The 15371-nt window shown below is 37.4% G+C and overlaps 1 protein-coding gene across 4 annotated transcripts in view; it reads right to left on the minus strand.

Annotated features, from left to right (window-relative positions):
• The window catches only part of rfx2 (regulatory factor X, 2 (influences HLA class II expression)), a 65115-nt gene that overhangs the window by 37367 nt on the left and 12377 nt on the right, over positions 1-15371 (minus strand).

The raw sequence follows: 15371 nt of genomic DNA on the forward strand, positions 1-15371 counted from the left end.
TGGAGTAATACAGAAGGGTGAGTTCTGGTATTGCAGAATATCACACGGCTATCAGCCAATCAGATTCGAGAACCAGACAGAACTGCTGTATAAATATATCCATAAGACTAACATGCTGATGCAAACATTCAAAAACCTTCATTTTAAATTCACAGGGACTTTTAGGATGTGCCTTCTGTTGTCTCAGTTTCCTTGAACTTGATGACATCACACACATGAAACAAAACTCAGGGTAATGGGTGCGAAGGTGGGCATTCATGCTTTTATTTTCAAAGGTCTGTGTTTTTGGCTGTCTACACAAAAATGCGACCCTGAAGATTTGTAACTAGTACAAGGTCCACAGCGTTTTCAAAAATCTCCATTTTCAAGAGTTGAAAGAGTTTAGTCGTGTGGATGCCAGGTGTAACTCCAACAAAAGTTGCGTTTTAAAATGAAAATGCACTAGTGGAAACATATCCTAAATCGTGCACTCAACAACTGGAAAGCAAAGAAAAAGAAAAGACAAATGGAGACAAGGCAGCCTCCCACAAAAAAAAAGAAAAGAATAGGAGGTAAGGAAAGGGGACTTTGGAAAATGTAGAGGGGTGGAAAAACAACATACCCCCCAACCATGAATAGAAAAAAGAAGAAAAAAAAACTAAAATGGCAATGAAGGTTGGTCCCCCCCACCAGGATACTGATGATCTCCAGTGGTTGTTTGGAATGAGAGTCCGTCTCTAGGGGCTCCAATAATACAGCTGATATGAGGAAATTCCTCAATGCTTTGTAAACGTTTGTCGGTTGCTATAGTGAGGCAACCATAGCAACCATCCCCAACTCTACCACCCCCCTTCCCGTTGAGCTATTCTTTTTTAAGCTCACACACACACACGCACATACACACACACACACACACACACAAGAACTTTGGAGAGCTGGAGAGGCAGACAGACTCAGAGATGGGGAACGAGAACTACAGGGGGGCGACCGATCGCTGTACATCTAAATAAGCTCTTAACCGGCCTGTCGGTGTGCCTACTGTCAGCAGTCTGCTTAACAGGTCCCAGATCAGTGCTTATGATGCATGGCTGCATTGATTCTGAAGAACAAGCAAGAGCGGGGGCTGATCTGAGAGATGGTGCGTTCTGAGAGACCCCTGACAGACAGTTTGTTGTTAAAGTTTAAAAAGACAAGCAATATGCTTCACTTGCTTGATTTCATCTGCAGGAAAAAATGAATGCTAATTACAGCCACTTAAAGTTTTCCATCGGGAGGAGAAGAATAAAGAATAAAAGCTAATTGTGTTTTCGGAGATTCGTATTATAGAAATAATGAATTCTCAAGTGTGAAGCTCTATTCAAAGGTAAATTAATTGGAGACAAATCTAACTCTCCCCGTTTTCAGAAAATAAAGGGTTTGTGATGAATACAATAGATGAATCGGTTTAGCGAAAACCATGATCCCGGATGTTCTCTCGGTGTATAAATTGTAGAAAGAACAAATCCCAAACATTTTTTAGACAAAAATAATGAAATCCCCTGTAAATCCATTACAACTCAAGATTGTAAACCAACATAAATGGGCAATTTCTTTCAAGTTTTAAAGTGATTGTTCTGCAATTATTTTATAGCACTGTATTACTAGAATAAACACACTCTTGCATTCTTTTTGATGGCCAAAAGTCACATGCAGCAACGGTGGCCTATATTTAGTGTATAATGGCACAAAAACATTATTTGTAGCCTATTAAGGCTGCACAATATCTTGTTTTAGCATCAATATCGCAATGTGATGATTCGCAAAATAGACCACAGACATTTGCAATGTTGAGTTTCTATTCTAATTTATCATATGTGTTTTTGATGCCTGGAATTGTATAAAAAATTTTAAAGCATTCAGGCACAAGAAATTGTACTACATGTGACTTTAACAACTATGCATTTCATTGAACTTTTTTTCATTTTATCATTCATTTACTGTACTTTAATACTGTTAGACTCGGGAAATGATAAAACACTTTATTTTAGTTGTACATTTTTATTGATTGTATTTATAGATTTTGATGCTTGAAAATACTCACAACATGTGCAAATACTGAAATGCACTGCAAGTAGCACAGACCACATAAAAAAAAAAATGTGTCGGGGGACGCCAAAAAGTTTAGAGATTGTTGATTAGATTTTATGGAGATGCAAATAGTAAACATTAATTCATTAGTCATTGACTAAAGATGACCACAACGAAAATGTGTCGGAGAAATTCATAGAATGCTAATAAAATTTTATAAATATACACTCTAATTGAAGAATCTTCCTAATTGATCTAACATTATAATCTCTCTCAAAATATGGATATAAGGTCACCTGGTGAAATTGTAATCATATTCATATCGCAGTATATATAGCAAAATTAAAACATTGCAATGCTAGATTTTTCTAATATCGTGCAGCCCTATAGACTACCATATCAGCTTCGTGCTTTGTTCTTTTGAAACTTTCCCTTTCTCAGCATTTAAATTTTTTAATTTGGTATTAATATTCAAACAATAAATGTGGTTTTAACATGGTATGATAGGTCGCTTTATCTTTATTAATTCAAGCATCACTCACACACTTTCCTACAGCTTATTCCCTGATTTATCAGGAAATTTTGCTTGCACTATCCAAGGTAAAAATAACAATCCAACCTTAGAGACTTTTAGCTCCGCCCCTTCCACTATAAACGAGCAAAACTGCACCATGAGTGTGTGAAGTGTTTAACATTCCACACTTCAAGGTATGTAAAGTGTAGTTTAGAATAAAAAGAACAGTTCTGTGTGAATGCACAACCCATACTTGGTAGCACAGTGCATAAGTATGCCTGGAGTACCTAAAGTCTCAGATGAAATGTGCTGATTTGTTTATTATGAAAAGAATTTGGCTTAAAACATTTGCCAAGCAAAAAAAAAATGCACAATCAAATGGTTAAAATTTTTAATCAACAAAACTTAAGTGGCTGGTTGAATTTCATGAATGACGTTGGTTTCAGTTCTGTGGAAATTTGTGGATTGGTGGGCACAGATTGTGGGAGTAATCACCAAGTCATCACCAGACTGGAAGTCTTCCAGTTTGTTTACACCAGTTAGAGGCATTTAGACACAGTCACAGTAATGCATTCCAACTGGGCTAGCTAAATCAGCCAACAGAAGCTGTTTGGTTCAAATCCCACAAACTAGAGCTCACCTGAACCAGACTGAAAAGGTAAAATGCAAGTCATAATATAAATAAGCTTCATCAGAACTAAGAGGGTAAATAGTACGAGGTTGCCTAGATCTTTTAAAAGAATGGAATTTGCCCGAGGGGTGTTGCATTGGTTATAAATACGTCCTGCTGCTGTAGTTATCTTTGGAGCCGATTCCTGCCTGCTGCTATTATTCCTAGAGAACGGAAGAGATCTCACAGAACACCTGAAGGCATACAGTGAGCGAAGTCAACATCAGCCAGTCAGTCCATATAGTGAGAAAATGAGCCACTATGTACGTTTTCAGAAAAATAATAATAATAATAATAATAATAATAATAATATTAATAATAAATAAATTAAAAACTGCCATTAAACAAACTGGCATAATGTAATTTTGATCAAAATTAAAGTAGGTAAGTATATTAAGCCACCTGGTGAAATTGTATTCAAATCGCAGCATATATTGCAAAATTAATACACTGCAATGCTAAATTTTGCCAATATCTTTGTGAGATAACGCAAAACATCTTTTTTAAAAAATATGTTTCCCTATCACTTTGTTTTTTTGTTTTCTCCCACCAATTTTTTTTTCTTCCACCAATTTTTTTCTCTACCATAACATCCCTTCCGGGTCTCCGTAAGTAAGTGTGGCACTTAGGCTCCACCTAAAACATTAAACACTAAACTGCTAATTTATAGCAGTATTGTAATCAAAAGCAACATTGAAAATGTTTTTTTTTGCTGTAAAAATCTGGTGAATAAAAAAAAACATGAAAATAAATTTAGAACTGGCCAAATTGCAAAACTTGTCCAAACATGCCTATGGCTTTTATCAGATTGTTTCTTAACTGCAGTATTGTATTGTATTGTATTGCATGCGTTTCTATGTGTATTGCTACGGTTTCCCCCAAAGTCCAAAGACATGCTGTACAGGCCGTAGTGTATGCGTGTTAAGGCAAGAGTGTATGGGTGTTTCCCAGTGTTGGGTTGTGGCTGGAAGGGCATCCGCTGCGTAATACATATGCTAGATAAGTTGGTGGTTCATTCCGCTGTGGCGACCCCAGATTAATAAAGGGACTTAGCCGAAAAGAAAATGAATGAATGAATGAATGAATGTGTATTACGTTTGAGGAGAACACACTGCACATATTAATATAATAATCTGAACACCTCTCTTAACAGTGTCAATATGTTTGCTAACAGTATTCTACTGCTAAGGTTTTTTTTTTTACTTTTATTTTACCCCTACAGAAAGAACCAGCAAACTAAAGTCTTTAGACATGCACATCTAAGCTCCTAGAAAAGGTTAAAAGCCACACAAATTCCCCACCAGCAGCTCTGGGCCGCACAAAGGCAGAAAACAGCAGGAGAAGCCTGGCACTTTGGTGTGAAGAGCGAGCGAGGCCCGTCCTGAATAAGCTTCTGGTTTATTACAGTAGAGTAGAGACTCCCTGCCGTACGATACAAACGCTCACCTCAGACGAACACAAATGAGCTATTAAAGACCACCACAACACCACAGCCATTTCCTTCAGTTCTCATTAACCTGAGTGCAGACAGACGGAGAGTGAAATCCTCTCCTAGAAGTATGCTGGAAATAAAGCAGGCCTAAATGACAATCAAAACATAAAGTAATACCTGTGATTGAGGCTAGTGTTGAGAATATGGTTTAGACACATCTGTCACAGACAGATTGAACTTAAACAACACTCGATCAGAGCAAAGCACATGCAGATGTTCAATTAAAAACAGGAGCCCACAGTCTTGGCTCTTGTTTGCACTGGCCCACATTGTTTGCAGAGCAACAACGGTTGCTAGTGGCAACACCGTCCACTCCCGTTTCCAGGAGCCTGTTGCCATGCAACCAACAGAATACTTCCCAAACCAAACAATGCCATCCCCCAAGTGATCCTTCTATCTCACATTAACCAGAAACTTAGAACAATAAATACATAAGCTATTACTCTGACCCTCTGGAGCGGAGGCAGGGACTCTGCAAAGAAGAAAAGCATGTGCCTTAATAGAGAAAAACCTACAGATAGCTGTACTTCAGGACTTACAACAACTTTCATTGCTATGGCACGCTGACGGGGAGTGTGAAAGTCATCAGAATGATTAAAAAAGTTAAGAAAAGAGAAAAAGAAAAAAAACGCTTGCACCTCGACTCTCCAACCACAACAATCCCTTTGTAAACGAAGCCACAAATTACTTTTCCAACTAAATAATCCAGACTTTCCTGATAGACGTGCAGCTTGGAAATACTCTCTGATTGCTTTTACGACCCGCCGGAAGCTTCGAACAGCCATGCAATAAAGCAGAGACACTTGTTGCCATTAAAGGGCCGTCTATACTGGACATCTGTGTCCAACAAGCTGGGCTGACGTTCTGCAGACACACAGCTTTCAAAACGCACACAAAATGCTCCTGCCACTTAGGATATAGAACATGCATCCGACGTAACAGCAAATATGAAACATGAAGCTTTATGTTTTAAAGCTTGGGTGATGTGTGTGTGTGGTTAAGAACGTTTATAAAGTATACACTGTATTTGTATACACAATTCAGTGGCTAGATCTTTCTAAACCACTATGTTTTTTTAATGCACACATAGAAAAGTTCATCATTATTCATGAGCTACAAAAGTGTTTTTGTAGTATTTACAGACATATTTTAATTCCCTCACACAAGGCGGCTTGGTTGAGAGTTGACATCTTGTAGACAAACTAATTAGCACATATAAATGGCACGATGGCAAATAATTTTGTGAGGGCAGATTTTTGCTCCAAAGTAACACTTGTAGGAACTAGACAGAAAGTTAACTACCGTTTATACCATTATAGTATATTACCATTAGCACCTGACAACAATTTTTTTAATATGTGAAATTGTAAAATTCTGACTGTTTAATTTCAGATAAAAAGTATTGAACATACATAGAATTAAAAACCAATTTAAAAACATAAACCACACACAAACTCACTTCAATGGTAAAAAGTTATTAAATTGTTACAAACTTGTTATAAAAAACAACAGTGACAGCATGTCATAGAACACAAACAATTATACAACAAAATAAAATCAAAGCTTAATAACAATAAACACTTTAAATTTATTATAGTATAAAGTATATGTCCATATTTATACTCAAACACAGTTCAATAGCAATATCCAACATTTCAACAGCAATACCATGGCTACATAGTGGATCGAAAAGCCTAAAGGCTGATTTATTCACTAACTTCTGCGCCAAGCCTTCATGTATGGTCCGGTGCAGCCTTCACAGACCCTTACCATGGCTGACGCAGATGCTAAGGAGCACCTCTCAAACAAAGTAACTAGACATCACAAGGACACATAGCGCAAGCTCTGTGATTGGTCGGCTTGGTAGCTGTGCCGATTGTGGGCGGTGCTGAGAGCCACAAGCCCAATAAAGCGATTATTTACATGTGCCGAGTCCTGTGAAAAAGCTTTTGGTTTTACCTTATGATAAAAGTTGTTGCACATCCGCCAGTACCCACATCTGTATGAGCTATTTTTAGCTACTTTTAGATTAAGGTGGTGTTAAAAAAAATTAAATCAAAAAAAAAAAAAAAAGAGAGAAGAAACTCGATACAGAGGAACAAATAAACCTACTGCCAGCTAGCGTTTGGAAGTGTTATTGCATGAGCAACACAAACAGCATGCAGAAGTATAAATGCAGTGCAATGCACAAGGCATGCAGTGTGTCACGGCAATCGCTCGGCGCAGAAGTACAAGCCAGCCTTTACACAATGATCCAGTTAAGGCAGGATCATACTTCTGCGTCTAGTGATCGCCGTGACCCACTGAGCATAGCAGTGCATTTATACTTCTGCGTGCTGTTTGTGTTGCTCTGCAATAACACTTCCGAAATGCTAACTGGCTGTAGGTTTGTATGTTCCTCTTTGTCAAGTTTCTTCGCAGGTGTTTTGTTTTTTCTAAACGATACCTTAAAATGTACAAGTAGCTAAAACTCGCTCATTCAGAAGTGGAAACCAGTGGATGTGCAACAGCTTTAATCATAGGGTAAACACAAAACAAAACTTCCCAATTGGAGCTCCTTCACGGGACTTGGCACTTGCTCCAATGGGTTAGCACGGCTCTCAACCCCACCCACACTTATCAGCACTACCCAGCCGACCAATCACAGAGCTTGCGCTACACATCTTTAGCCAGAGCGAGGTCTATGTAACCGCACGAAGACTGCGCCAGAGCATAGCGAAATCAGTCTTAACTCTTCTGTTTTCTTTCAGTGTTATTGAGAATGTCAGCAATGCTTCAATTTTCTTTGAATTACTTTAAAATCATCAAAACATTCAGGAAACTTTATGAAAACTCGGTTTTGGTTTAATAGACACAATTTCACACCCCAGCCCAATACGGTTGCAATGATGAGGTTTACATCACATGCTCTGTACTTTTACATCCATAAAAATGAATCACACTTTGGGCTTATGAGAGTCAGTTCTTTAGATCTATTTCAACATCTTATGACTGAGCCAATGAGATTAAGGTTTGCAGATGGCAAGGTTGGGCTGAGAATTTGGACAGTTTAAGTGGTCAGCTGGGTCCCTGTGTGAGCCCAAGAAAAACAAAAACCTGGAGATTTTATACTCCTTGATCGTCCAAACCAGGCACATACGCCAAACCCTCAATCTTCAACTGCCGTCAACCCTAGTCCTTCCGTCGCCAGTACACCAAAAGCAAAGGGCTCTGCAGCCAGGGAAAAATCGGTCGAGCGTTGCCTAGGAGACCGTTTGTTCACACTTACAACTCTACCACCCCCCCCCCATCCTCCTCCACCCCCGGTAACCCTTTCCAGATTTCCGCACCACCCCCAACCCGGAGCGGAGGATGATTCCGAAAGGGGAAAAAAAATAAAGTGTTGTAAAAGAGAACGCTTACCTTTGAAAGACAGACTAGGAGAAGGTAAAGAAGGAGAAGATTGTTAAATGTGTCTGCTTCCATAGTGATTATTATGCTTTCTTTAGGTTTTTTTAATAGTGATGACAAAATGGTGGAACTTCACTGTTGTTGTCACACCACCTTGTTGCCCTTAGTGATACCAAAACAGCAGGTGTCTGTTTGAGGTGCAAAAATATATGCATCCTGGTAACTACACCCAGTGACACATGCAGAAAAACTGCTCAGGGATGAGTTTTTGAGAGACTTTAATTGATTCTAGCCAGCTGAGACTGCTGCAGGCTTTGTATTGCAACAGTGCAACAAGTTCTGGCTGGCAAATTAGAAGCTAGAATCAAAGTGAAGGATTATTCAGTGATTTAATACACATTTATGTTCCTGATTTTGTTTCATTGAGGACAGCAAAAACAAGATTAGCCGACTACCAAAGCTTAATGCCAAATGGCAACAAGTCAACGGCAGCCAATATGGTTAAGAGGGACTGAAGACAAAAATTTCCTTAAGTGATTCTGTCATGCCACATTGTCTCCACATTACGTCTACACTTTGACACTGGGATTTCAGAGTCACGCGGGCTGAGTAATCATTCTTTTGATAATCCAAAAGAACAACAAAGCCTTCACTCCAGTCCTTTAGTGACTGATTTGATTCCATCATAACAACAGCTGGATTAGCACACGCCCTTCCGAGTGTGGTGATCTCTACAGCTGTACATGAAAAGATTCCATATGTCTCTTCGGCATTTTAACTTCCTGACTGATAGTCGGTTATCATTCCACCAAAAAAGAAGAGACTATCTACAGACACATGATATTATCATCTCATCAAGCCTCTGGTCCAAGTAAGTATCACATTGCATAATCCAATTTAGTCATGTCAACAGCAGCCATAGCCTATCAAAGGATGAATTCGATGGATTGTGTTTGACAAATTCTCCAGGATAAGGAAATTACATAAAAGCAATAGGCTGATAATCAGTTTGCCTAATATTTACTACAGATATTAGCAGATTTTGTGCCTGTCATGGAAATCTGCTCAAATGGCTTCTGTCAGACAAGCATTAAAGCAAATCAGAAGAGTAGTATATCAACCCTTTAACAACCCCACCAAGAAAAAAATGTCGCTAGTTAACACACTCAATGGATTTTTTCAACACATCCCATAACTTCTAAAATATCACCCTCTACCAGATATGTTGGTTTATGGTAAAAAACCGGAATGAATACATATACTATCAAAAATCTGAAAATACGACGTGTAAGACTAATTTATTTAAAAACATAATCCAAATAAAAAACATTTTTTGAATAACTAATCATCTTTATTTTTTGCAGTATGCCATGAAATATTTCAGATTTTTGTTAAACATTCTTGTTTTTTTACAATAACAGCAAAATCAAGTGTAGTAGAGTAATAGAATTATGTTTGTTTTTGTAAACCAACAATGCTGTGTGTGTAAACCATTATTTAAATGATCACTCTTTAAATTACTTTAACAATCCTTATTTAAAACAGTAAAAACATGGTCAACCGTTTGGTAGAGCAGGCAGTAAAAGGGTTAAAGAAATCCCGCAGGATGACACCTGTTGCACACACACACATACGCACACAGAGTGTATTCAACAGACAGTTTTATACCCATCAGTGCACGTACGCTTAAATTTGTGCCAAACTCCAGGAAAGAAACATTTTCGGTGGGAAAGAAAAGATCTTGGTGTGGTTTTCTAACTTCTGACAGAGTGCTACAATGTATCCAGCTTAGGCATTGACCAGTAACTGCTTCTCACTGCGTTCTACAAAACAAAAAGTTGATCAATAAATTTTCCACCACATGCCTAATTTGTAGTATAAAATTTGTGCTTTTTCTGTGCATTTCTGAATAACTTTTTCTGGAGACAAAATGGTACATTACTGCTCATCAATAGTGCTTAAATCAATCAGCTTTCTTTTGGATAATGGCGGAAAAAATGTAAAGATGAAAAAATTCTGAAATTTAAATGTTCAACAAAATCTTTCCAAATAATGGTAAGTGTGACCACACTTTCAGAAGCAATTGATCACTTCATCGGGTTAATTCATTCATTCATTTTCCTTTGGCTTAGTCTCCGTTTCAGAGGTCGCCACAGGGGCATAAACCAACAACTATTCCAGCATATGTTTTACGCAGTGGAGCCTTTTCAGCAGCAACCCAGGATTGGGAAACACCTATACACACTCATTCACATATACTACGGCCAATTTAGTTCATCCAATTCACCTATACAGCATGTCTTTGGATAGTGGGAAAACAAAGCACTTAGAGGAAACCTACGGCAACACTGGAAGAACATGCAAACTCCACACAGAAATGCCAAGTGGCCCAGTCGGAACTCGAACCAGCGCACTTTTTGCTGTGAGGCAACAGTGCTAATCACTGAGCCACTGTGTCACTGATTGAGTTTACAGATAAATAAGTAAATGATTACTTAATATCTGGCTTAAAGAAAAAAATCATTAAAACATTTATTTTAAAACAATTAATAACAGAATACTTGTCATAATCAAATTATTAACAATAACATATTAATCATGCATAATATCTCCCAAAATTGCATAATATTTAGACTTTATTCAGTCAAACAGAAAAAGTCAAAACAGAAAAACGTTTCCGTTTGAATGTCTAATATGTAACGTCCTAGTTCTTATCTACAATTTCATCCACCCAGTTTAAGATTGACATCTTGTGTTTACAGCCATCAGTCTGATTTACACCTGGTCACCAAAGAATGTCAGGTGGATTTCATTTAGGTGGAATTATGAGTAAAATGCGATGTGTCATTTCAAGATAAGATTTCACGACTTGAGTCATCCGAATTACTGATGAAATCAAATGCCACTTACAATAAATATTAGCAAAAAAGAATAAATTCTGCTGCATTTATTGTAGTCTTATGAACAAATGCTGGCAAGACACACTGGCCTGGGTGGGGGGGGGGGGGGGGGGGGGGGGGGGGGTAAACGACTGTTTGACAAGGTTTGCATACAATAGACTGATAGTACAGAGGGCACTCAAAGTTCAACCATCACCGAATCAACAAGTTCTTCCTTGGCGTCTATTCAGGTGCACAGAGAGGAATGAATGGTAGCTAAACTGCGCAGGAAATGCTTAAGCAGTCATGACTACAAAGATGTTAACCTTGTCGAAGGAAAAGTCCTAAATAAACAGTATTTTTCTAAGTGTACCAGAGTGAACTACTACAGGAGAGAAGGAATAGAGTCTGACGGTGTACGCTATGCCAAATCTAGTAATGATGGATATTAAACAAAACAGAAGACAGAACTTGAGCCCATTCTAAATCTGGACTTTTTCTACTTTTTCATTAAGTAAATATTTAGTTTAAAAAGGTTTTTTCTAAATCATGAACACTGTAAAAAATGTCTTACAATAAGAAAAAAAGACCAGAAAGCAGTCATGTAATATGCAACAGTAAAGAGATGGGACATTGGAAGGACTGTCCATGTCTCCAGACTATCAGAGAAGGCGAGAGAGGAGGCCATTGTGATGCAAATGTCACAGCCCAGTGTGCTGTTTGCGGCAGGAAATTTAATTAGCAGTTGTGGAGCTACGATACAAAGCAGGTGGAATGTAAAGAACGCCCCGACGAGGAGCGGCTTGAGACGAACGGTGGGGGGAGTCTAGAGGGTGAACACTGAGGGAGAGGCTCTTCTGAGTAACACATTTCAGTCTCAGACAAGTCTCAGCCTGTTTCTCAGACTTCTCACAGCTAAGTCAGCCAAGTTTCCTTTTTTTTCAAAAAAACAAGAGGTATCAGAGCTCTACAATTACCTTTACACATTAATGCATCAAATGGAGTGGCTGAATGCCATTCAGTTTTGAGATATTGCAATTAAATTGTCATTTTCTGTTTGTGGTGAACAAATGTGCCAACACTGATCAGAATGGAGGTCATATTGTTATGTGGTTGCTAAGGTGTTCTAATGGGCTTTTAGGATGTTGCTAGGTGATCAGTGATGATTAAGATCAGTGTTTGACCAATATGGATTTTTTGATTGCCAATGTCGAGATCTTAAGATAGCAAGGAGGCTGGTGGTCAGTATAAAGCTAGTATGATATCACACCCTTTCACTTTAAATTAGAAATAACGCAAACATAACTGTAAAGGTTTTGCAGAATTACATATATAATAGATATGCAAGAAATGTATGCACTCTGAATGTCTGTTAAACAAAGACAGTGAACCTATAAAGACCAAGAATGCAATCACTGGTCAAGTTTTCAAAGCTGGCAAAGTAAATGTTTAAAGGAACCCAAAAATGAAAACGACTCAACATTTTCTCTGTGTAGTTTTAAGCCTTGATGAGTTTCTTTCTTCTGTAGAACACACACACAAAAAAAGATATTTTGAAGAATGCTGGTTGTTGGCACCCATTGACTTCTATAACAGGAAGTATGGATAGCCCGCTTTACACATTAATAAATATCTGGAACATTTCTGGAACGAGCATTGGTCACGCAGGCAAGGATGTTCTGGAATTTTTACGGAAAAGACCATTGACACATCGATTCCAGAATACCAGTAAATTCTAACATCATCAAGCATAAGCTAAACATAATAGGGGTTGGGCTTTTGTTGATGGTTTAACTTTTACTTAAAGCTTTAGCATAGCGCTGGTTGATTTTGGTCTAAAATCAAAATCTCGATTAACTGAACATTTGAACTCGATTACGATAAATAACTCCTTATTTATTTTATGTTTTTGCCCTCATAGGTCACTAACAAGTTGTTCAGTAAATATGCTCACATATAACAAGTGAGAGATTTTTGAATGAAGGGTGCATTACTTGATTTTAAAATAATTAGTAAACACACTAATTATTAAGTAAACACTAAGTAAACACACTATCTTTTATTATTTATGGTACATCAACGCTGCGCCACCCACTCTTGACACCACTACCAAATCGACCAATCACAAAGCATGTGCTACGTATCGTTGTGACGTGTAGTTACACTTATTTTGAGAGGTGTGCGGGTATGCGAAGGCTGTGCCGGACCATAAATGTGCACTTGGCAGAAGAATATTATCAGAAAATTATAATAAGTATAAAATTTATAATATAATAAGTAAAAATTAGCCTTTAAAGAGCGGGGTCACCACAAACACTAGGGAAAGTAATTAAAAAATTGACCTGGAAATAACTAAATCGATTATAGGTTCTAAATGTTGATTTCAATTACTATTCAATTAATCGCCCAGCCCTACTTTACCATTCATGCAGCTGCTTTTGTCACAGAGACATCCAAAGTCAGAACTGCCAATGGCTGCTAAATGTTTACAATTTGATTACATTACAAATTCTGTGGATGGCTAAGTATTGTGAACAACTTCGATGTAAACATACGGAGGAACACTTTCCCATGTCGAGATGTATGCACCGAAGCACGTGCAAGAGCGCCAGGCAGCTGAACGCAGGGCTCGCAGGAAAACTCACAACGGTTTATCATAAGCATTTAGTGATAATTTTTTCCCCAGTTGTCATTATAATGAACATAGAAGCGTTATCTGATTAACAGCTAGCAACTAAACCTGTCTGGAAAAGTATATTATTTTCATAAACAGCCCAGATGTGAATGCGTCTGAATGTTTTGATTGGCTTGAGTAGACATCTTACGTCATCACAGTCTAAACGCTCTTTTCGACAAATTTCCTTCTGTGATCACACAGAGCAGCAATCTGGCAAATTCGTGTAATGTTACAACTTCATTTTCCAGAAAATTGTCAGAACGAATTCACTGGTATTATTTAAAAAAAGGGTCCGTTCACACATGATTTCTTTCTGTAAAATTGCAGGTAATTTTCCAGAAAAGTCTGTATGTGTGAAAGAGGCTGAAGTGAGCAAGTGACCAGCATTCTTGTAAACATCTTTTGTGTTCAACAGAAGAAAGAAACTTAAATAAGTTAAGAAAAGTTAAGAGTGAGTAATCTTTCATTTTTGGGTGAACCCTTTCATATACTTTAGTATTTTTATAGAATTGCTTGATGCAGATAATTAAAATATGAAAACGCTGACAGGTATTATTAACTGCCATATACACAATGCAAGGATTGGTATTGGTCAAAGCGGGATATTTATTTTGACAGCACTAAGAATTATGAGCAGGTGGACAGGAGATTCAGTCTCAGCCTTCATTAGTTTGCCATCTTTGTAAAACCAATCTGTCTAATAAAAAAAGCAACTATTATAGCACTTTTTCAATATGCTGTCAACGTTCAGAAATCAGATTTGTTCAAAAGTGCTTGAATATCTGTTAAACATTTAATTGTGTGCAACATTGCATACTTAAAGCTGTCGACACTGTCGACATTTATTACTGTGCAAACAAGTCTTTAAATACATATGAGTCATCATCGCTATATCACTCCAGCAGTAATTGATAACCCTTGATACTTACATTTCTTTATTTAACACACTTTATTTCTTTATTTAATCCAAGCAAAGTATAAAAGAGGAAAACAACTAATTCATCCAAAGGCTGCAATATGTATAAAGCTTACAGACTAAAGTTGTGATGAAAGACTTGAATAGACTAGAATATGGCTTTGGTTTATAAAATGTAGCTAATTTTGTAGTCTCCCAATGACAGAAAGTCTTACTGTTAAAGGGTAAGTTCACCACAAAAAAGAAAATTATGTCTTTAATTACTCATCCTCATGTTTTTCCAAACCCCTGAAACCTTCGTTCATATTCGGAATACAAATGAAGATATTTTAGATAAGAATCTTCCTCATACTCAATTCTCCCTCATACACATTTAGTTCAATTGGAATATTATCAAGCGATGAGAATGCATTTTTGCGAACATAAAACCTGTCACAACTTTATTCAAGTTTCCTCTCCTCTTTGTCTGCATAGGGTGAGTGTCAACATGTCGCAGCTCTGACATATTACCTCAGATTAGGGATTAGTCTAAAGAGTAGTCAGGGTTAAATGGTTATCATGCATTCATTTTCAAAATTCTATTAAAAAATTACTAGTTTACAAAAATCATCCTTATATTTTAAAGCGATATTTATTGCTGCAAAGTAACCAAATAATACAGCACAAAATAATAATAAAAAACAAACAATAGTCAATTTCTCTTTGGACTTAAAAATAAGTTGCTGGCATTTAAACATAAATAATAATTTTACACTGATTATAAATGACAGAACAATGAATAAGAATA

The sequence above is a fragment of the Danio rerio genome, chromosome 8 (assembly GCF_049306965.1).
Source record: "Danio rerio strain Tuebingen ecotype United States chromosome 8, GRCz12tu, whole genome shotgun sequence".
NCBI classification, from domain to species: Eukaryota; Metazoa; Chordata; class Actinopteri; order Cypriniformes; family Danionidae; genus Danio; species Danio rerio.